Consider the following 26,266-nt stretch of genomic DNA (forward strand, 5'->3'; position numbering starts at 1 on the left):
CATACGGGAGTTCACAGTGGTAGCTGGTGTGCCTCAGGTCTCAACTCTGAGCCTACTACTGTTCATATGGATTATGGACTACATTAGCAAACATGGTGGGAACAGATCAACAAAAGTGTTATATGTAGACAATGTGGCATTACAAGCAGACTCTAAATAGTAACTTCAGCAAATGATTGGGGATGGAATACAAACCTGTAGGCACTTGAGGTAAAACCATACTTCTCAGCTTTTCAGAGCAAAATATCTGTACAAAGCTAAAAATGATTGAGGGTGGGTGGGGACAAAGCTGCTATATACAGACAATGTGGCATTACAAGCAGACTCTGAATGAGAACGTCAGCAAATGATAGGGGGAATGGAATTTAAAACTGAAGGCACTTGTGAAACAAAGTACAGATGAGACAGTTGTCATGGCAACAAACGGGTGAATCAGAAGAAGTTGTAACTGAGATGGAAGGGAAAATAATGGGACAGGTTAACAGCTTCAAGTTTCTGGAGGACATGGTTGAGAGAGGAAATCTGAAAGAGAGGGTCATAGGTAGAATCAGTGGAAAAGGCCAGCTCTGACTACGTTTTAGTTGAGTCTAGAAGAGAAGGTGCTGTTAGAGATGATTAGTAGGGCATATAAAATAATGTATGATATGTATAAGAGTAAATCAGAGGAGGTGTGACTGGTAAGGCAGTATACAAAGGGGTAGTAGGAGAACATCTGTATTGCTCACAAGTATGCAGCAGCATGTGGAAGGTTTAGGATTTTTGCATGGAAGTATTTGCATAGGAATTTTTATAACCCAAGCAGATGTCAAGTAGAATGCAAATACTGGAAGTGTGATGGGATAGGGAGGGATAATTAAGAATATATTTTTAGAGATGTAACAAGTTGGTATAATTTAAAAAAAATCCCTACAGTTTACTTTTGTCAGAAATGTTGGAGAGCAAATGATTGTTTCCAAGGAAATGTTTCTTTTGAGCCAGGATATAGAACAGAATTGCCTAGTAGTAGTAAGACATTGCTAAGATTAATACTATTGGCTAACAAAAAGTAATACAGAACAATGGGAATCGAAATCAAAAGCAATTGTAAATTAAGTTCTGAATGCTGCAGGGGAGGTAAAAGAACTGGAAGTTGGATCTTTAGAAAAGGGGAGGAGTCAGCTACTTAGAAACTGAGCTTGTGGGAATATGTAGAATAATGTTTAGGAGGAGGAGGAGTGAGACTTCAGAGAGAGCAGGACTTGAGCTGAGCAAGTTATCCAATGTTGGAGTGGATGAAAATTGCTAAAAAAATGAAAACATTTGTATAATGTATGAAAAGAAACATGTTTGTAGTGTTTTTTTTTTTTATCTAGGTATATGTACCAATGAAATTAATAAAGGTAAAAAAAAAAAAATTCTGGAATTTGAGGTGCTGCAGCCAACTGGCGCAGTGTCAGAGGTAGTACCCGACAGATGAATGCCAAAGTAGCTGAAAAGTAAAGTGTACAACAGTGGTGTGACCAGTACTACTGTAGAGTATGGAAAGGGCAGTGAAGGCAGAGCAGCTGAGGAAGCTACATATGAAGAACCTGAGATGGGTGGTAGGATACACACTGTGGGACAGGAGAAGAAATGAGGACATCAGAGCGGAGGAAGAGTAGATACAGTTTTAGAGAAGGTCAGAAAGAATAGATTACAGTGGTTCAAACACATGTGCAGCAAAGCAGAAACCAGTTTGGTGATGAAGATTTGAGAGAGTCGGAAAGGAAGCAAGAGGAAAAATGGACATTCAGCAAAGAGAGGGATGGATCACGAGAGAAGGCCTGTGACAGTCAGGTGCCACTTTCAAAGAAGTTAGGAGAGTGTCATTGAATCAAGAGAGATGGTGACAGAAGATGCATCCCACGTAGAAAATGTGGAAGAAAAGGGTAATGGTGGTGGTGGCTGTCGCTTGTCTCTCGTATTCAAGAGACAATGAAGTGGTGTATGGGTTCAAGATATTTATTGTATTTAAACACATCAGGGACTGGAACATGTACTTAAGCTAACTGACTGACTCATTACTTCAAACACACTCGCATGTGCATCTCCATTCATGCCTGCATTCACTCTGGCTGACTGTACAAAATGGCACTGATCTTGCACATGCTCAGTAACCTATATGCACTTGCTGCCTAGCTACAGTGGCTGACTAGGTTCTTTATAAACACTGATCTACAGTGATGATTATGCTGATGATGATGCATATACATATGTTTTGTGTGTGTGTGTGTGTGTGTGTGTGTGTGTGTGTGTGTGTGTGTGTGTGTGTGTGTGGATGGTAGTGTTTAATTAAATCAACAATCTTTAAAGTCGACATCTGTTTTGTCATCATACTTTGGTCAGAAAAGCAGATTAGTGAGACTTGTGCAATGGTTGTGTGGTATGCCCTTTCCTTAGTACTGTGAGCTCTCAGAGCTAGACTATATAATTAGCAGGATTGTGGGGGACTGTAGGAGGATTACTTCCCCTGAAAAAATAATGCTTTAAACTTGCATGCTGTGAGGTCTCCAGCATATCCAGTGACATGTTAAAAATATGTTTTTTGATTACTTTGTGTGATGCTAAGTATGTTGACATTTGGTTGTTTTGCTTTTTTGTTGTACACCTGTACACAGACATGCAAGCCCACACACACACAAGCACACACAATGTATATATATATATATATATATATATATATATAAAGAGTACGTATGTATATTCGGATATGTAACACATATGTATACACACACACACACACACACACACACACACACACACACACACACACACACACACACACACACATATATATATATATATAGAGAGAGAGAGAGAGAGAGAGATGCAGATACAGAATTGTATGTTTTTTTCATTTTATAGGTTCATAGGTTCATAGGTTCATACTAGGCTATCTGCCCGAGGGCATTTATAAGCCTAGCCCATAGTTTTGTGGCTTACGCCACCCCTTTAGTTTGGAGAAACTATGCCCATTATTTAGCTGTGCCTCTGTATATTTTATAATTTTGTTGATATTCATGATCACAAAGGTAGAATTTGAGCTTCGTGCAGTGGCAGCTCAGATGTAAGATAAGGAAATTTTTTTTACACAAGCAAGTCTGGATGCCTGAGCAGCTCCACTGAGGTCACTGTACATTAAAAAAATAAAACATAATGGAATTCAGAATCCACAGGTCAGTCATAAATTAATACTAGGTAGTACCGGGTGATGTAGGATGCCTTAGTGTTAAAATATGTAGCTTATCCTGTTTGATAAGGAAATGAGCAAGTCAGAGGTCATGACCCCCTCAACTGTTACCTGATTCTGTTTGTGGCTAGATGACACAAGAGATTGTTTTCCATGGTTTTACTTCTTAGTTTTTGTCCTCTCTTATTGTAGTTGCATAATAAAGATCACTTCCAGTTTCAGGGTTTATCCCTCTTCTGAGCTTTGAACTTTAGATTATAGGATGTGTTCATTATTTGTTGTTTAATATTGCTCATAAAATAAATACCAGTTGCTCTTAACCATAATTTGTAGTTCTTAACATACACATCACTGTCTGAATATCTGTCCATTGCATTCCTCTTTCCAAATATAGTTTTTAATAAACAACTATGTATTTTGTGCCCCCAGAATATGTAAATTGATTAGATTTTGCTGCTCTTACTTATTTACTGATTTATTTAAATCTACAGGACAAGCTGAAAACGTCCTTGTCATCTCTGGAACTAGACGTCAAAGAGCTCAACGATTTACAAACCAAGAATGACACTGAATTCCATCCGCGGTGGTGGTGCTGTGGTAGCATTGTCGCCTCACAGTTAGACGTTGTCCTGTTCGATTCTCAGCCAGAGCGTTTTCTGTGTGGAGACATGCGTGAATGGGTGTACCTCCGTTAAAGGTTGTGCATCAGAGCTGGCAACTCAGCACGTAAAAATCTACTGCCAATCATTAGCGGACCAGAGTTCCTCTGTGGCAACCCCTAACTGGGAAAAAGCCGAAAGACACAGCAACAACAAGTAAGTAAATTGATTATGTTTTGTTCTGGATGTTTTCAGTACAAGTAGTCTGCAGTAATATTGCAGGAGTAGTAATTCTGCTTCATAGGTCTACATTGTAAAAGCAATGTCTTTTGGCTTTTCCCAGTTAGGGGTCGCCACAGTGGATCACCGGTCCGCAGATTGATTGGCAGTGGATTTTTATGGTGCAGAGTTGCCAGCCCGACACCCAATCTTCACGGAAGGCACATCCACACACACCTACCTGCATGTCTTTAAAGTTTTCCAGGCCAAAAAGAAGACATGCAAACTCCACACAAAAGGAACTCCAGTCGAGAAATGAACCAAAGAACCTCTTTCTGTGAGACGACAATGCTAACTGCTGCACCACTACAGCCTCATAGGTCTACATTGTATTACCTGAAAAATAATTTCATTAATTTCATGGCATATACTATTAACTGGATGTAATTAGAGTATGTGGCTTTACTGTAGTATACTTTGATGATTTGGGGCAATAAAGCCTAACGTATCATGAGGTTATAACGTTGAGTGAATCGTGTTGACTGACTTAACATCATTCACTCAAATATTAGTCAAAAAAGAAAAAAGCTGAAAAAACTACTTTCAGTGAACACAGTTTATTTATTTATTTATTTTGTAGGGGCACAAGCCTCTTTGCAGATTCACCATGTGTGATAGACTCTTGCACCCTCCTTGTATATACCAACTTCAATGTCATACCATAGTGGGGAAGCAGTGCAGGTGCGAAAGGGAACGAAACATTGTTTTCAACGGTAATAACTGGACCGAACTGCATTCAAACAAAAGTTGTTCTGTGGAACAACATATTGTGCATGTTAGACAGTAATTCAAAAGAACTACTTAAGGTTTATTTAATCCTTACACCTGATCTATTTGTGTGGATGTGATTTGAACAAGAAGTGATAAATTACCTAGAGGAATTATTTATTTTAAATAAAACTGGCCATTTAAGCTCAGTGAATGACTATTACAGATGCGCAAAATAACACAAAACATTTACATGGTTAATTTTAGTTGCATGTTTAAGTCTGATATAGTGCTTGTTGTGGCACAGAGGTTAGTGTTCCTACCACACAGTGCTTGTATCACTAGCTTGGTTTCACTGTGTGTCCATTCTTTGCAAGTCTACATGTTGTTTTGTCCAACAGGGTTTTCACTGTTTCTTAAGGCTTCTTCACACATCTGAAACACAAGCAAGCATCTGTAGATTGCATAGTTTTTTTTTTTGTTTGTGTGTGTGTGTGTGTGTGTGTGTGTGTGTGTGTGTGTGTGTGTGTGTGTGTGTGTGTGTGTGTGTGTGTGTAGAAAATATATATATATATATAATGTGTGCATGTGTGTGTTGTTTTTTTGTGGTTGCCAAAATAGGGTTCCTGCAATACTGAATAAGATAAAGTGACTCTCAGCACAGGGTTTAACAAGCATAGTCAGATTCCCAAACTATGTTACTGCTGAACCCAGAGTATGGTTGTATCTGTATTTATTCAGTGAAGAAGTGATCAGTGGTGTTATGAATACTTATGGACAGGCTTACCCTATGAAGCACCAGATCACAAAAGGTCTCTCCAAGTAATCCTTTACTTTTTTGAATGCCATTCTCATGCTGGTATCCACCCTGACATTAGCTGTGGTTAGTGGGTCCACTTTAGGTACTCTGCTCAGGTCATGACAAATGCAAACTCATCAGTTGGAAAAATTGCACTGAACCTGCCAACCAACAAGTTTATTTATCTTGTTGTCATTTTTCCTAATATTTAAACACAAAGTTACTTCTTCTGGACAAAGTGCAGATTTTTTGTATGCTATCATGATATACTTTGACATCTTTCATTGGAATAATTATGTTGCTTAGTTTGCATCCATCAGTTTATATAGTTGACCAATGCCTTTTACTCTGAGAAGTGGCTTTAATACATGGACATATGGGATATTGCTGATAACCTGTTTTTTTTTTTTTTTTCTTTTAATACATAAAGTGTATTAGAGCTTTGGAACTGATTTCAAATCATTCAGAGCATTTTTTTTCTAGGACTCCCAGTTCTTATTTAGGGACTGATCCCATAAATGGAATGCAGCTTCTTATAGAACATGATTTTCATAAATCGGATTCTTTGATTTGAAAATTCTTGTTTGACATGAACTAAGAACTTTTGGATCCTGAAAGAGGGAATTATCTGACATGTTTTGCATTAACTGCATGTTTTTCATTGCTACTTCATTCTAACATGTTGGACATTTTGCAAGAACTGGGACTCATCGAAGTTCAAAGTAGAACTGTTGATTGCTCATTTAGTCATTTACTTTTGGAATTGATTTCTTGTGAGTCTTCTAAAACTGCAAGTGACCTAAAACATAGAGAAACGGATCCCAGCTACAATCTACAGGTAGGTCATAAATACTAAACAAATATTGTAACATCATCGGCATATGCACACAAAAAGGTGCAGCAAGATTATAGAGGCCGGCGACCACAAGACAATAGGGTAGGATGTGGCAATAATTGGGTATAAACTGCATAAAAAAGACAGACCCCAGGATTCACAAAGCTTAAAAGTCCATGCAGGAGTAGTGTAGTCACTCCTGTATGGAAGATGGTCACCGACCGATCCAGGATTGTGCCGTTTTTACGTGCACGATTACGCCAATCCTGTTCTTGCATGGAAACCCATGCAGGATGCTAATCACCTCATTTGCTGGTGAAAAACATGCAAATGAGGTGAATTAGCTATTCACCAACCTGCCAGGTTTCGGTGCAGGAACAGTTTTAGTTGCAAAAATGTATTCGGTTACTAACCAAATACATTTCTGCAAAAAACACAACGGAGGCATGTCAGTGCTCAATAAAGCATGTGTTAGAACGGTTATGCATATTTGGCCATTGGCATGCAAAACCACTTCCAATTATTAAAAATGAACTTTTATTTTTGTTGGCCGATCTCGGCCATTGAAATGTCTCGGGAGTGGTATGGGAGTGGGAGGGGCAGAAAAGAAAAAAAAGGTTGAAAACATAACTACAATGTAAATCTGCATTTTGCCATTATAGTGAATGGCAAGCAGAAAGTAAACAATGGCAGGGAGCACTGGTTACTAAGGGGGAAAGCTCATGTGTAGTGCAGTAACAAGGGATTAAGGCAGTAGGGTACATAAATGAGGGGACTTATACTGAAGCACAGATTTCTTCTAAGTGTCACACTGCACTTAACCGTGTAGGTGCTCTAACACCATTGTGTAGGCAGGAGGAGCAAGTAACATGAAAAAGGGGTGTGTCATGCTTGCTGTAAGTACATTGGAGCTCTGTTGCCTGGGTGTCTACTTAGCTAAGCACAGCTAAGTGAGAGGGGTGTGTCTGAGGTGGTATGCTCTTATTCCAAGAACTGAGGAGCATGTTCGTGCCCAGGGGAGGGCCATTTCTTGCTGTTTGCACTAGCTAGGGGCTGAAACAGGAAGGATATAGGAAAATCAAAAGGAAGGAGCAGAACAAGGGAAATGCAGTACAAATCAGCAATGTGGGAGTCTGCAACCCACAATGGGCCATTCAAAGCCCTCAGTAATGCATCTGGCAGGTGGCTGCACAGCTGAAAATGGGAGGAGATGTAAAACAAAAAATAAAAGGCAACAGCATAAAATAAAGGAGAAATGAAGTAGAAACCACTAATATGGGATTCTTGCAACTCAGAATGTGCCATGCAAAGCACACAATAATATAATACAGCTGGCAGGTGGCTGCATAGCTGAAAATGGGAGGCGATGTAAAACAAAATAGAAATAAAGGGCAACAGTACAATAAAGAAGAAATAATGTGTACAAATCACTAATATGGGGGTCTTACAACTCACAGTGGGCCATGCAATGCACACAATAATAAATGAGAACAGATGTAAGTAAAACATAATTAAAAAAAAGGGCAACAGCACAATAAAGGAGAAATGACTTGTACAAATCACTAATATGGGAGTCTTACAACTCACAGTGGGCCATGCAACGCACACAGTAATAAATGAGAACAGATGTAAGTAAAACATAATTAAAAAAAAGGGCAACAGCACAATAAAGGAGAAATGACTTGTACAAATCACTAATATGGGAGTCTTACAACTCACAGTGGGCCATGCAACGCACACAGTAATAAATGAGAACAGATGTAAGTAAAACATAATTAAAAAAAAGGGCAACAGCACAATAAAGGAGAAATGACTTGTACAAATCACTAATATGGGAGTCTTACAACTCACAGTGGGCCATGCAACGCACACAATAATAAATGAGAACAGATGTAAGTAAAACATAATTAAAAAAAGGGCAACAGCACAATAAAGGAGAAATGACTTGTACAAATCACTAATATGGGAGTCTTACAACTCACAGTGGGCCATGCAACGCACACAGTAATAAATGAGAACAGATGTAAGTAAAACATAATTAAAAAAAGGGCAACAGCAGAATAAAGGCAATCATGCACAAATTACCACTAATGCCTCTAACACCCACAGTGGCCAAAGCAAAGCCACGAGTAATACAGCTGGCAGCTGGAATGTATCATAGTCAGCCAATCATACAGGCAGCATCAGCAGCACAACAGTATAAAGTACAGAAACACCTTACAGTCTGTTTTTTTTCCCAGAAACTCTGCACCATTGGTGTATACATGCAGGGGAATTTTAACCTGGAAAATGTTAGGGGCTGCCATTGCTGTGATCCATCAGTATGTGCTAGAGGCTGATGATGGAAGAGGATAATTCTGACAACACCACAGACCGAGGAGGAGCAAGAATGTTCAGACCCAGGGTAACCAACCGGGGCTACATGATCTGGAGATAGTAGAGCACTAGAGGATTGACAAAGACATACCACAGCAAATCACTGAGCTGTGCCGGCCTCAACTCACAGCTGGAACCAACAGAGGGGAACCCATCCCAGTGGATACCAAGGTACATGTAGCCTTAAGAATTCTAGGTACAGGTACTTTCCAAAGACCTACTGGGGACATCATGGGGGTCTCACAGGCATCTGCATCAGGGTACTTCACCAGTTCCTGGATGCCATGCTACCACATGCCAGTGAGCACATTTACTTCCCCAACACCTATGAGGAGAGGACCAGAAATATGCATCTCTTCCACCATGTAGCAGAAAACACGGAGGTACTGGATGCTGTAGACTGCATGCACATCCACATCAAAGCACCACCCAGTGAATAGGGTAGTGTCTACAGAAACTGCAAGGGATTCCCCTCCATCAACTACCAGGTCATGTGCAATGCCATGGCATTATCATGACTGTGTGTGCTGGCAGCCCTGGAAGCTGTCAGAACTCCAACATGTAGCATTCATCACAGCTGTACCAGGCATTTGCCAGTGGGGACATCCTGTATGGTCATCTGGTGGGGGATGAAACCCATCAGAAATGCGCACACACCCACACAAGAAAGCCATAATGAGGCACATGCACAAGCCAGGATCATTATAGAGTGTGAGTGGGATGCTCATGGTTCTGCTGCCATGACATATCTGGTGGAGCCTTGCAGTAGTCTCCAGCCACATGTGCACACGGTCATAGTATGATACACACATCACATTACCTGTAACTTACCATGTATAGGCAGTGTACTGTGTGCATCCAACATAGACTGCCCTTAAGCACTGTCCTCACAACTGCTGCAAGCACAAGATAACTCAGTCTTTTTAACAATAAATGAATTGAATAGTATATACTATCCTAGCATATCTATGGTAATGCTGCATGCATGAGAATGGGGTGGCCTACTGGGATAGCAGCACACAACTGACAGCTATGTGGGACACCAGGAAATGTCTGGACAAAACTGGCCTCCACACACTATGCAATAATACCCAGGTTGACACATCCCACTGCAGTATGTGTGGGGACAACTAACTGTGGGGTCATAGGTCAAAGGCATGGCTGTCAGGGTGGGGGTCTCAGAACCACCTTTTACACCCACACAGCACGTTGACTGTAGAAAACCACAGAGAATGTCTGGTAAAGGCATACAAATGGTGGCAATGTTGAATTAACCCTCTACAGACTTGCACAGTGATAGCACAGCAAGACCCGCAGTTGCAGTAAAGCTATGAAGGGTAAGAAGTCTGAAATACAAATGTATGCCAGTACACTCTGACTTGGGCTCTTTACTGATCTGCCACCAGTCCCCAAGACCAGGCACTATAGTATGGTAAATGGAACTGAAATGTAAAGCAAATATCAGCACAGTCTGTGCAAATGTGTACAGTTGACAGGTGTGCCCCCCTCCATATATCCACACAAATGCAATGACACATATGTTTGCATGGAAATAGCAGCATAGTACACATTGGCATGGCTGTACCAATACACATGAAAACATTTTGCCTGTCCACATTCTGCAGGGGTCAATGGGCCATGTGTATGTGTGGTTAATACTGTCTGGATATGTCCAGCATGTTCTCCTGGAAGTCATCTTGTACTGCCCTAGGTACAGTGCTGCATTTGATAGGGCCATGTGCAGATAACTCCATTGCCAACTGTTATGTATGTGAGTGACAACCACTGCTCTGCCACTGACATACCTGGAATTCACAGTGCTATGTGGAATAGATTGCACATATTGGTGATGTCTTGAAGAATGTGTAGCAGAGGTGGCAGGCCTTTTGTGAATATAAGTGCTTTGTGGTACTGTTGCCAGTGGTCATTTTCAATAATCCTTTTCCTTATGTTTGCTGTTACAAATAATCAACATGCCTGCACAGTTGAATGCACTCTGTACCCATACCCATAACTCCCAACCTCTGACAGAAAGATGTCTGGACAAGGGCAGAAATAAAAGTGGGACAAAGGCACAATGATAGGCATGTGTTGTAAATATTGCCCTTACATACTAAGAAAGTTGGTAGGGTGAGGGGTTTGCAGTAGTGATAATGGTCTGGAGGTTATGTATTTTGAAACCGTAATGTCTGTATTATGATGTAACATCACACTTCAACTATATGTAACCAACTTGTTTACATAGAATGGCTGATACCTGGACAACCTGCCAAAAAATGTACAGGTCAGAGGTATCCACAGACAGGGATATGACATCTCAGGTTAGAAAGATACCACACAAGCAGGAGATCCCCAGCCAGTATATCACCAGGTTGCTGGACTGTTTACACAGCTGTGTGTCTTTACTACAATGGCTGCAGCCACACCTCACAAATGGCCTTGCTGGGCAAGATTTTACATAGCTGCCCTCATAATATTGGTCTATGCACCATACAACTACTATTCCTCTGGTAAAGCAGTGTGATGATCTGAGGATGTCTGGTACTAGGTAATGACAAAAATACATTGCATTTTCAGACTACAGATATGTCAGAAAATGTCTGCTAAACAAAGCAAGTACCCTGAGGAAGCACTTATGTACTCCTGAGAGGTATGACTGTAGCACACACAACCCTGGACTGGAGTACACCTATCTCTGGAATGGAGTCCCAACCTAAGTATAGAAGGTCACACTGGGCATGCTCCTACACTTAGAGAATCACAGGACATGTGACAGGACAGAACCCACATTGGACTGGTTAAGGAGAGGTGAATTTACATCAAGAAATGAAAGGTTAATATTGGCAGCCCAAGATAGTGGGCTACGTGCACACTGGTTTGCTAAGTCCATTGAACATGTGGGAAAAACAGACATATGTAGGTTTTGTGGAACTGAATTGGAAACAGTCACACACCTTATTACTGGTTGCGACTCTCTAATGGCAGAGGGACTGTATACTGAAATGCATAATAATGTGGTGAGACTGTGCAAACGTTATGGTATCAAAGTGGCTGAAAAACACTGGAAACATGAGCCACAGACAATCATAGAAAATGATGAAGTTTACATCACATGGGATCACCGAATACCAACAGTCCAAAAGATAGCTGCTAGAAAACTGGATATAGCGGTCCAAGAAAAGAAGACAAAAGTAGCATTGATCATTGTAATCGCCACACCTAGTGACTACAGTATCCTGCATACAGAGAGACACAAAGTCATAAAATACCTCGATCTGCAAGCAGAAACAAGAGCCATGTGGAAGAAAGATACCCAGACAGTTCCAATAGTAGTAGGAGCAACTGGTCTTATAAAAAAGAATTTACAATTGTATTTAGATATGTTATCAATTCATGTAACATCGTACGAATTGCAGGAGTCATTACTGGGCACATTGCGGGTGCTGTGAAGAGCACTTTTGGCTAACTTCAAAGAGTGAAACAATACTAATTTCATTAACTTTAATCATACTTTAACTTAGGAATGGGGTCCATTCCCGTCATAGTATTAGAAACCCAAAAGACTTGGAGAAATTAAAAAAGACTACATGACTGTATTGTGTGTACATATATATATATATATATATATATATATATATATATATATATATGTCCATGCAAACAGACAGCGATATGCATCTCAATTGTCCACACACACACACACACACACACACACACACACACACACACACACACACACACACACACACATACACACAGGATTACCCTCAGCTAGCTGTAGGTGGCCCATATGTGATATAGCTGCATCTGTTGCATGACATACACACACACATATATATATGGGCAACAGTTAACATATGTCAAGCATGCACACACACAGATGTGAGGACCTGTGAGACACACAGTGATACAGAGAGAGAGAGAGAGAGAGAGACACAGAGGGACACAGAGTGAGTCGCACACACGGATACCATGAATTGCATACAGTGATCTCCTGCTGTGGACAGTGGCATACCAGTTGTAAACAGCTGCATGTGCCACCATAAAAGGTGAGCCCCATTGTGTAACAGTACTGAGGCTGCGTTTATAATATCACATCGTGTGTGTGTGTGTGTGTGTGTGTGTGTGTGTGTGTGTGTGTGTGTGTGTGTCTCCATAGGTCCAAGTATTAGGAGACTCTTCCCACTCAATACACTTCACATAGATTGCCCTATTTCACAAGATCTGCTGCTTTCATTCACCGTAGAAGTACCATTGGACAGCAATCACCCCTATAAGCTCTGTAGCACAAGTGATAAATGTGTAACACTATAGTACAAATAACTGGATAGGTAGGAATTCTAATCTCACTCCTGGCAACTGTGTGGGTGTGTGACAGTTGTGTATGTGAATGCGAGGGTGTGTGTGTGTGTATTTCTTGGTGAAACAGTTTTAGACCATTCCCACCCATACTTCCCAGTGCCCCACTTTATCAGTCCTGCTGTCATTCCCCTTATCAGCACCTTTGGTAGTTGTCAGCCCAGAAAGCTCTGTAGTTCATGTGATAACTGTGTAACTTATAGTACAAATAACTAGATAAGCAGGGGTTATATTCTCAGTTATGGCAAATGTGTGTGTGTGTGTGTAAGTGTGTATGTCTGTAGGAAGAAGTATTTTGATAAGTTACCCATCCACTGACCTACTTTAGCGGTCCTGCTGATGTCATTCCCCTTATCAGCACCTTTGGCAGTGGTTAGCGCAGTAAGCTCTGTAGCTCATGCGATAACTGCATAACACTATAGTGCAAATAACTAGATAGGTAGGGGTTCTAATATCAATACTGGCAAATGTTTGTGTGAAACTCATATACTGTGTGGGTTGTACCATTTTGAGTGGTGTACCACTCTGTAAACGTCCCATCACCCTACTTTACTAGGCCTGCTGATGTCCTTCACCTTAGAAATACTTTGGGAATAGGTGAAATCATGTAAGCTCTGTGGTATGTCTGATAACTGTGTAACACTATAGTATAAATAACTAGATAGGTAGGGGTTTGAATCTCAATACTGGCAACTGTTTCTGTGTGCATGCATATGTGTGTGAGTGTTTGTGTGACATTCATACTGTGTGGGTTAAACCATTTTGAGTGGTGTACCACCCTGTAAATATCCCATCACCCTACTTTACTAGGCCTGCTGATGTCATTCACCTTAGAAGTACCTTGGGACTAGGTGAAATAATGTAAGTTCTACGGCGCATCTGATAACTACATAACACTATAGTATAAAAAACTAGATAGGTAGGTGTTTGACTCTCAATACTGGCAAGTGTGTGTGTGTGTGTGTGTGTGTGTGTGTGTGTGTGTGTGTGTGTGTGTGTGTGTGTGTGTGTGTGTGTGTGTGTGTATGTGTATTTGGGTGAAGATCATATCCTGTTTGGCTAATACCATTTTGATGTGTGCACCATCCACGTCTGTTAACCACCTCCTGATGATATTACTTTATATAGGGTGGTGACATAGGCATCTGCCTCACATGCAGCATGTTGAACAGTTGTGCAGGCCATACCAGTCTTCTAGATAGATGTCTATGTCATATCCAGATGTTTGCAACCTATATGTGGTCTGTGTCCCTTAACATTGCCCATGTATGTGGTATTGTTGCCAAATCGGCCACAGTGAGTGTAGTGACACACATGCCAGCATCAGGCATCTTACCTGACTGACACATCATGCTGATATGATGTCTGTCACACTATCACTTGTCCAGGCTTGTAGAAGCAGTACATGACTCCTACATCATATTTCTTGTGGGTTATCTCACCATCCATGAAGGCATTCAGAACATTACATGTTGTAAGAGCTAGTGTGTGATGTCCCATGCATATAAGCTATGTGGGGCATGTCATGTATATGTAGAAGTACAGTACATAATGGTGGAAATTTTGTTGTACTAATCTGTGTATTGCCAACTGTGCTTTTTACTTTGTGCACATCCCCTGTGTCAGTCCTTATTATGTGTATGCAGAGGATACACCATTTTGTTTTCTTTTTCCACCCAATGGACTCAGGAATATATACTACAAACCTGTCATACACAGTATAATTTATGTCCTTACCAACTGCATCAGGGTTGAGTGTATGGCTAAGAAATGGCAGGGCCAACAGGTATTCACAGGTGAATCTGTTGTAGATAATGTAATGGTTATGCTTGTGAGGCACCTGCACACGGTACTGCAGTAACCTGTTCTGCATGTATGAGCCTGTGGTACTACACAACACTGAGCTGACATGTCTGAAGGCTACCTGTCTGTGACAAGGGATATCTATGCAAGGTCACACTGTCTAACAGTGTTCATCATACACTGCTGCATGCATACACAACTGATATGTGTACATATAAAGCCGTACCTTGCCTATGAGATGGTCGGTGTACTCCCATTTTGCCATACTCCCTCTTGGGAATGTCTGCAGGGCCACAGCCTGCAGATACACAGACATCTGGATCACAAAAAAAAAACAAAAAAAAAGTAAGCCTGTTTCCTACTTTTCCTGTAACTAGTGTTCCAGATACAGATTTCCTGTATCCAGGACTGTATGTAAGTTTCTGAGCCCCCCAAGCCTTTCTGTGTTGGAGGGAAGCCTTCTAGCTTATCAGTGGGAGTGGTAAGCACTAGGTAACCTGTCTACCACATAAGGAGTGGTTCTGGCCCAGAAATTGTAGCTATTGGCCATTTGGGCAATCTCTTCCATCTCTCTCAACTTTCTGATTTGAAGGCCTGCATTTGCACTTGTTTCTTTCCTGTAACTCATCTAGTGCAGATACAGATTCTTAGTTTTAGCACTTAAATTTGCATATTCATGCTCAGTACTTGTTCAGAACTTTATTATAGGTTTTATAGGTTATAGGTTAGTACTAAGCTAACTGCCCTTGCGAGCCATTTTAAGCCTAGCCAATTATCCCTTGTGAGACTTGAACCCTGCACCTTGTGTTTGTAATGCAAACACCTTAACCATTAGGCCACCCTCCCTTGTAAGCACTAAATAAGCTACTAATTACTATGGCACTCAATCTTCCTCATTACCTAGAGGAAAACAGTTTTTGTTCTTACTTTTCTCACTTGATTAGAAAAAAAACAGCTCTTGTACTCACTTTCCTCACTTATCTAGAGGAAAATATTTTTTTATTCAGGCATGTCCAAGGGTCAGCTCACAGTGTTCTCTCTTGTCTATCTGATGAGGTTGGGCATCGTGAGGCAATGTAGAAATTGCCTCATGTACACAGACAACCCTCTCCTCCTACCACCCAACACTACAACCTGTGAGAGATGCACTTATCTAGCCAAACTGGAGGTAAAGCTCTCTCCAACCAAGACTGAACTTGACAGTCATGAGGAGAAGGTAAACATTTGCACCACACCACACTCATCACATAATCTCACTAAATCTACACCAACAAAATCCACACATAGTAATACAAAAACATTTGCAGAGGCTCTCAATAATAATCTGTCTAAGCAACAGAGACCTCCAAAACAGAAACGCAAGCAACCTCCATCCCCCAACACAACCCAAATTGACACATAGTCCACAGACTCAGTGTACCATTCAACCACAGCCAATAAGGCAAAACAACATACCCAACACAATAGTCATAGGTGACTCTATAGTCAGGCACACTGATGTCCCATTCACCAGGCTAAACAAGGAGAAGGTTACTGTCAGCTGCCTGTCGGGTGCCAGGATCCACCACATAACACATGCACTCAGGTCACTCCACAACAAGTACAAATATGACTCTGTCATTGTCCATGTTGGTGTGAATGACCTGAGACATACCTTCCTGGACTACATGAAAAGAGACATGGAAGAGCTCTCCAATCTTGTAGCCCAGGCAGGTATGACCCTAGCCCTGAGTAGCATTCTGCCATCACCCAGAATGATACCGCAGTACAAGGACAAAATGATTGCCTTCAACAATTGGCTAAGCATCTGGTGTCATTCTAAGGGGATCCAGTATCTGTCTGCTTGGGATGACATGGTCGACAGACCACGATGCTTTGCCACAGATGACCTGCTCCTGTTGCCCCTGGGAATCCAGATACTGGCTAAGGCTCTTGCTGCCCCTATAGTGCCTTTTTTAGGCAAGGTTCAAATAACAAATACACTACCATAACAGGAAGAGGCTAGCAAAAACTGAGGGTAATGCTACTCAATGCTAGAAGTCTAAATCTCAAAATGCACTCACTCGAGGCACTCCTTAAATGTAGAACATCTATATCTGTGCAGTGACTTGAGACCTGGTTCAAGGCTCCAGAGAGCACCCCTGCACTACCAGGCTATAACTCATACCACACTTTTCGGCCATATAACCTGAACCAAAACACCAAAGCCAGAGGTGTGTCCATTTTCATTAAGGATATCCACACCTCCAGTCTAGTTGTTCAGCATAATGCATCCGAGGTTATCCAAATGCAACTAACTCTGCACAAAACTGCAATCCAAATTGTAGCTTGCTACAGATCCCCCACCATGCCCCAGGATTCCAACTCCTCTTTTCTTGATATACTGGAAAATATTAGGGTTCAACCAAGCACCATAATAATGGATGACTTCAATTACCCCACCATTAACTGGGAAAACTACTTGTGTACCAACTCCTTAGCTCAACACTTTCTGGAATTCATAAACTCCAATGCCCTGGATCAACTTATCCACACCCCCACCAGGGGCAACAATATCCTAGACCTAGTCATTACCAACATGAGTGACTGGTGTTCCACACCTGAAGTCAACTCCTCATTGGTCTGATCCGACCATAAGCTAATCACCCTTGATATCCACATCCCGCCCCCACCCCCCATTAAGGAAACCAAGGTTAAAAATTACTCCAAAGCCAACTTTCTGCTTAAGACAGAAGTGATGAACTTCATGACACCCAAGCAGATGGACAATACAGTTATAACTGCTGAATCCTACACAAATGCCCTGTATAAGCACTTACACTAGTCATGGATTGTGCTATCCCAAACAGAACCAAGACGCTATCCTCCAAAAAAAGGAATCCAATCTGGTGGTCCCCTGCCATAAACAAACTGTACAACAGAAGGAAGAAACTGTTGCAAAAGAGAGTAATATCCCATGAATGGAAGAGCTCCCTGGTCAGCCTCAGTAAGAAGCTGAGATCCCCTTATAAGATCCTCCAAAGCTAGCTACAAAAACAAAACCACCACTAATTCTAAGGACAACCACAAAGCATTCTACAGCTATGTCAAGAATCTCGATGGCAACACCCAGATCTGCTCTGAGTTACAGCACAAAGGCACGAAAATTACAGAACCAACTGATATTGCCAACATCCTGGCAGATAGGTTCACTGCTAACTTTACACCCCCTCACCCCCTAAAGGGCCCGTATCTATAGAGGAAGAATGCAGAGTCCCTGTAATCACAACTACACATGTAAAAGCTGCACTCTCTAAAGCCAAAAAACACAGCATCCATGGGACCGGACAACATCCCAGGCTGCGTTTTACATGAACTTCAGAACGAACTGGCTCCCCACTTAAGCACCATGTTCAATAATAGCCTCGCATCAGGCTTTGTGCCCACTGAATGGCACACAGCAACAGTTATCCCACTCCACAAAAGGGGAGCCACCACTGATCCCGGGAACTATTGACCTATTAGCCTGACGAGCCTGGCCTGCAAGGCCATGGAACGTATTATCATGGAACTCATAAACAAAGACCACACAAAGCTATGTCAAACCCAGAGCTTTTAGACATGCTCCACTTAAAGAAATCCCAATCCCTATGAGCTACATGCTGTAGGGACCTAAACCTTGTCACCACAATAAACAGAACATGCTGGAGGGATAGATTCCTGTCCCAGAGACTTCCCATACTCTGGAACAAACTACCTATCTATATCAAACAAAGCTCCTCATTAACACTGTTCAAGAAAAATCTTGATGATTGGATGGGAGATATGAAATTCACCCCAGGGATCACTTCTGTGGCTCTGCTCGACAGTGGCACAGGAAAATAATTTTCTTGGGTGGCGAAAGCTAGGGTACCTTTTGGCTGGGCTTATATAGGCCTTAGGGCCAATAGCCTAGTATCTACCTATGAACTTATGAACATTGGTAACCTCCAAATTCTGGATCCCACCCAGTTCGGGTTTGTGAAAAGCAGATCATTCCTCCTGAACCTGATCGACTTCTTTGAGGCAGTCACCAAAGCCGTAGATGAGGGTAAGGAAGTTCACACAGCCTATCTTGACTTCGCCAAGGCTTTCAGCATCATCCCCCATTCTGGAATTATAGCTAAACTCACTAAACTAGGTATAAATCCCTACATCACAAGATGGGTTGCCAACTGGCTCACTGACAGAACCCACACTGTAAAAGTTGCAGACTGCAAATCTGACCTCAAAGCAGTGACAAGTGGAGTACCACAGGGTTCCATCCTGGGACCTCTCCTGTTTGGTATCCACTTCTCTGAAGTACAGGCTAACACAGAAGGCCTCTGGCTAATAAAGTTCGCAGATGACTGCAAACTAGGAGCCATAGTCAAGTCCCCAAATGATGTGGACATCCTACAGAAGGGTCTCGTTGAGACAAGATGTCTGGTGTCAGAGCCATGTCCTCAAGCTCAATGCCAAAAAGTGCATTGTTATCCCCTTTGGTAAAAACTCTGTACCCATGAAGTACGACATTGGCAGCAGTCTTCTTAACACCGAATGTGTGATAAGAGACCTTGGGACCCAGGTTGACAGTAGTCTCTCCTTTGATAATCACATTGCCACAGTAGTCAGGAAATCCTTCTACATGGCACACCTCATCACAAAAGGGTTCTCATCCAGGAAAAAAGAGTTCCTTGTTCCCCTCTACTCGACACTCATTAGACCCATTATAGAGTACAATGCCCCTTTTATAATGTACCTCACAAGACATCTGCAGCAGCTGGAAAGGCCACAGAAGTACCTCAGAGAATTACTGGCCTCAAACAGATGCCCTACACTGATCGTCTCAAAAAACTCCAGTTTTACTCTGTAGCATATTGCCTACTACGAGGTGATCTCTGCCTAACATATAAAGCTATGTCAAACTCAGAGCTGTTGGACATGCTACACCTAAAGAAATCCCAATCCCTTTGAGCTACATGCTCTAGGGACCTAAACCTTGTCACCACAATAAACAGGACATGCTGGAGAGATAGATTCCTGTCCCAGAGACTTCCCATACTCTGGAACAAGCTACCCATCTATGTCAAGCAAAGTTCCTCATTAACACTCTTCAAGAAAAATCTTGATGAGTGGATAGGAAATAGGAAATACACCCTGGGGATCACTTCTGTGGCTCTGCTCGACAGGGGCACAGGAAATTAACTTTCTTGGGTTGGAGTAAACCAGGGAACTTTGTTGGCTAGGCTTACTTAGGCCCTTGGGCTGATAGCCTAGTACCTATCTATGAACCTATGAACATGTACCTGATAGGTCCATGTGTTTGCCAGCTAATTTCAAGCAGTGTGTGTAACTGATGCAGATGTATGTCATGAAGATCAGACATTAGCATGTGTTGTTTCATTTTAGCCATTGCAGCAGTTTATTTATTTACATGCTTTTATCTGAGTTTTTGTAGGTGGTCAAAGCTCCATGGTTCACTGAGACTCTGTGTGTGTGTGTGTGTGTGTGTGTGTGTGTGTGTGTGTGTGTGTGTGTGTGTGTGTGTGTGTGTGTGTGTGTGTGTGTGTGTGTGTGTGTGTGTGTGTGGGGGGGGGGTTGTGTGTGTGCTTTGTTTGCTACTTGTAGTAGTCACTGACAGATTGGCTATGGTGGATGATGTACAAGGAATAACTAAACAAAGTGGGGGGTGGGAGACAATGTGGGCTGTAGAATATGTAGTAAAATACACAATTCACAGATTTTAGAATAAGCTACACTGAAGTTGTTGATTTTCAACTGTAAATTGCTTCCAAATGAATGTGGTGTATAACATGCTGGCTCAGATAGTTGTTTTTCACTTTTCAACAAGCTGTCAGAAATTTGACTACAGAGAATTTAACTGATGGTTGCAACAACGTACATTTTAAAGCACTTTTAAGTTTAACTGAGCTCGAAAAAGTGTGTACGCTGTTAAAGACAATGACAGTTTTCTTTACATTGTGCTTATGGAGAAATTTAATGAGTAATATACAAAACGATACATAACATAAATATCTGTGAATACACGCATAATAAAGCAAGTGTAAGAAAAGGTAGAAGGTGATATCACAAACCTGACTGAGATGTGGCAAGTCTTAAAGGGACAGTCCCAGGGATTTTTTGTTTTGATTCTGGTCTTTGTTTACATGTTCAGAATAGCTTTCTGGGCATGCCCCAGCTTTGATTGTGGGGGAGGGGGGTATTGGGGGAGGGGTGCTTGCAAGAAGTTACAAAGGCGTTAGCCAGATTCCATTTCAAATTCAGTTGTACTCACAACAGCTCTCACTGAGTCATTCATTAGTTTTGCCTGTGCCTTTTTATCCTCAGGCAAAAGTAGCCTTTCAGGAAATTAATGACTTGGCTTGCTATTATCTTGCAGGAAAGTATATGAGCAATGCAAAGCGAAAACAATAAACAGGGTGTTTGTCTATTTCATGTCAAATTTTGTGCTCATTTCTGAATGCAAGCATGCTTTTATGACATATCTGCCATTATCTCTGCAGAAAGCATCTGAATGGCGCAAGTTTCAGACAGTAGCAGAAGCAGTCGTGTCTCCCTCTCTTTTTCATACTTTATTGTTTTTTTTTTATATACTGAATACTAGCCATATGCAGTGGCTTTCTGACTGACTTGTAGCTCTATAAAAATGCATGTGTCATGCAAGGTTCAAACATTAGTACACACAGTCTTCATTGCCTTTCATTTTCTGATGTAAAGTTTTGATTTTTAAATATTAGCTGAGTGCCCTGATTTTATGATCTGTCTGCTTCTAATTCTGTACAAACACCAGTGATGCAGAGTTTAAACATAAGTAGATACAGTCGTGTATTCCTTTCTTATTTTATTTTGTGTTGACTTCTGTCTACTAGTCAAGTACAGATCCTAGTATACATGTTGCACCGTTGTGAGTTACTGCATTGTATGTACAATATGCTCTTCAGCATTTTTCTCTCTTTTCTAACCTTACAACTGTTTACATTCAAGTCTGGTCCCACTGTAGTTATATGTAAACAAATAACTGAAATGATGCTGGGTAGGCTTTTTGTTTTCATTCAAACAGTTCGTAATACCTGATGTATGACGGATCCCCAGTCTGACAACCATTAGTCCTAAATTATGCCAATGAAACTATGGTTGCCATTCCAAAATACTCACATGGTAGCAATGTCAGAGCAATGACAGAAAAAGTATCCTACCCTGGTCTAGGTGATTAACAGACTATAATGCCCCCTTTGGTAGGTATTTACCTAAACACACAACCCAGCTTCAGAGACTGCATTCTTTTCTCATTACAATAATCATGGGTGTGTCTTTCTTGAGTTACCCAGACAGGCTTAAAGGACTTTGTCTCTTTTCAGTTTTACTATACACTCCGGAGAGGTAATCTCTGTTTAACCTACATAGCCTAACGGATCGGGTCTACTGTCACCAGCTGCACATCCACAGAACTAGTAACATCCTAAACACCTGTTCAGGAGTACCTATCTTCTACCAAAAGATAATCAGGACATGCTGGCAGGATAGCTGTATATTCCACAGAACCCCCCATTAATAAAACAGATTTTCTTTAGATATAAAGCAGAGTAGCTCCCTGACCCTTTTTAAGCATAACCTAGATGCATGAATGGGGAATTGTAACTACAGCCCAAGTCTGACCCCTGAAGCCATCACTGAAAGGGGTCTAAAACTTGGTATAAAATTAGTCATGCCAATGGGCATTTACAATACAGGATATTGTGACCAGGCTACTAATGTTCCTCTGGATCAGTAGCCCACTGTTAACCCCTTGAATCTAATCTATGAAACTAAATGTGCACACTTCTTTCATTTTGGTATCACCACATGCTAGCAAACGAGTATCCTTGACCAGCTCCATGAATGCATTCAGAAACCTATTAACCACTTCTGTAGATCTGCTACATGAAAGCATCACATAACACAAGTGTTGTGGTTCAGAGAAGTGCAAAACCTAAAAACATATCCAAACACAGTACTGTCATCCTGGAAGACGTAGAGTGACATGAAAGAGCAACATAATTTACATAAGGCATGCCAGTACACTTCTGGATGACTGAACCACACAAGCACACCCCAACCCATGAATGAGAAATAGTCTACTCTCACAAAATGCATTGTCTAGACAACTAGACTGCAGATCTCATGCCAGTGACAGAACAGTGTTCCCACTCATGATGTCACCTCTGGTGATTGCTCTCATTGCTGTGACTGCATATCTTATGTCAGTGACAGAACAGTGTTCCCACTCATTATGTCACCTCTGATGACTGCTCTCATTGCTGTGACTGCATATCTCATGTCAGTGACAGAACAGTGTTCCCACTCATTATGTCACCTTCTGGTGATTGCTCTCATTGATATGACTGCATATCTCATGTCAGTGACAGAACAGTGTTCCCACTCATTATGTCACCTCTGGTGTTGCTCTCATTGCTATGCATTGATGATAAGCCCTGGGTCTATATTAGATCACTGAACACTTAGGTTAGCGAATGGTGATTAATCGACCCCATGTAAGCGAAAGCTTACAAAACCAAACTGTCAGAACAGCGATTTTTTTTCTAAGGGAAAACAATTACTGTTCCATCAAAAAAAAAAAAAAAAAAAAACACTTTAATACATGATATTAAGTGGGGGGCTTTGTGCCCCTCACACCCCCCGACTTAAATATATCAACTCCGAGACCGCACTACAGTGCCGAAAATGGCAAACTGCCGAAGCGGACAAGCAAATTCTTTTCCAGGGAAAGAATTCACTTACATGCTGCTTCGATATTTTGCTGCTTCAGCGTTTACAGCTCGACCAAGTTGCATTCACTAACCTTCATCTTCAGTCAGCTGATAGGAACCATAAGCTCTACAGTGCTACACCCCATACCTGAATGCATGAACAGAAAAGAAGGATGTGTTGTCTCAGTCCAAGGTTAGGACTGCCATCACCTTGTCAAATGACCACAACAGTATACACAAGGTATGACAAGTGTGATTATGTAAAATTTAGGTCTGTGCAAATGTCTGACATAATGCTGAGGAGTAGTCAAACATTAAGAGGTAATGTAGCCATAATGACGTATTATGGAATACAATAATATTAGGCCAGGTAGTATAATATTCATACACTGTATACATTGTTTTCTGTCAATTTACTTCTCAAATACAAAAATAGTTATCAAAAAATAAAAAATAAATCAAAAGAGGAAGAGGCAAGATAAAAAGTATCAAAAACACACAAAAGTTCACGACACAGGGATTCACGGGGTTGGCGTTCCACAATAAAAAAAAGCAAATCAGTTCAGAAGTCAAGCGTAGCAAAATAAAAAATTAAAATCATTCAACCGGATTCACCCGACGGTCAGTCGTAACCACAATAAAAAAAAAAAAATCAGTTCAGAAGAGGAACTTCTGAACTGATTTGCTTTTTATACAAAAATAGTTATGCTGAAATGCTACAACATGGAATTATACTTTTAGTATATCTGGGTGGTGATCAGCATCACCTTCCTGTACTGTCCTTGTCTTCCACTCCCACATTTGTATAACTACCTCTAAATTTAAACAATAATATGTGTGTGTGTGTGTGTGTGTGTGTATATATATATATATATATATATATATATATATATAAAATATGTGTTTCTTATCTCTAACTTTATATATTATACAAACACACACACACACACACACACACACACACACACACACACACACACACACACACACACACAGTGGATATAAAAAGTGTACACATCCCTGGTAAAATGCCAGATTTTTGTGATATAAAAAAATTAGACCACAATTTCAAAACTTTTCCCACCTTTAATGTGACCTATAACCTATAAAATTCAATTGAAAAACAAACAAATCTGTTAGGGGAAAAATATAAAATATAAAAAAATGTACAATAAGCTGGTTGCATAAGTGTACACACCCTTAAACTAATAACTCTTACTTTATACTTTATGCTACTTACGCATCCTGCTTTTCTTACTTAACCTGTTATCCAATTTCCCATCTCTATCTCTTCTCCTGCTACTATACTCCCTACTATGGCTAACTTGCTCACAACTCAACTGTATAAAGTAAAAAATGCAACCCCTGCTAATAATATTCACCATTATGTAATGTCTCAACCTGAAACTGTAAAAGATGTGTTCAGTCTATGTAAATATGTTAAATCTTCAATGCTATGTTACTAGCCAATGTTAAGTTTAATAATATCCTAGCATTTTAACAGGGGTGTGTAGACTTTTTATATCCATTGTGTGTTTCTATATATCTATATATATATATATATATATATATATATATATATATATATATATATATATATATATATATCTGTGTTAGAAAATATGTACATTTGCATTAAGCTTGAAAGCTATGTTACTAGTCAGTGTTAAGTTTGGTACTACGTAAATCTGAATGCTTCTGTATAAACCTTATATTTTGTTTAAAATATAACTGTGGAGCTTTTCTCTCTGGGCCTCAACTGAAAATGGACATGCATCCAGTCAGACTATCCCAGTCAACAAATGTAAAATAAAATAAAATAAATAAAAATACTTTGTTGAAGCACCTTTTGCTTTAATTATAGCATTCAGTCTTCTTGAGTGCACACTTGCCATCAATTAAAGAGACTTTGATTAACCCCAAAATAAAGTTCAGCTGTCCTAGTAGGATTTTCATGACATTTACTCAGTTGCCTGCTACAGCAAAAGCCATGGTTCGCAGACAGCTTACAAAGCATCAAAGGGATCTCATTATTGAAAGGTATCAGCCAAGAGAAGGGTAAATAAAATTTCCACAGCATTGGATATACCATGGAACACAGTGAAGACGGTCATCAAAAAGTGGAGAAAATATGGGACAGCTGTGATGTTGCAAAGAGCTGGACGTCCCTCGAAAATTGATGAAAACAACAAGATAAAAACTGGTCAAGGAGGCTGCCAAGAGACCTACAGAAACACTGAAGGAGCTGCAGGGATTTCTGGCAAGTACTGGTTGTGTACTACATGTGACAACAATCTCCTGTAGTCTCCATATATCTGGCCTATAGGGTAGAGTTGCAAGACGGAAGCCTTTTCTTACACAGAAAAACATCTAGGCCCAGCTAGAATTTACAAAACAACACATCAAGTCTCCCAAAAGCATGTGGGAAAATGTGTTATGGTCTAATGAGACCAAAGTTGAAGTTTTTGGACATAATTCTAAAAGGTAATTTTGGCACAAAAACAACACCGCATCACCAAAAGAACACCATCC

The sequence above is a fragment of the Protopterus annectens genome, chromosome 10.part0 (assembly GCF_019279795.1).
Source record: "Protopterus annectens isolate FY-2018-M chromosome 10.part0, PAN1.0, whole genome shotgun sequence".
Lineage (NCBI taxonomy): Eukaryota > Metazoa > Chordata > Ceratodontiformes > Protopteridae > Protopterus > Protopterus annectens.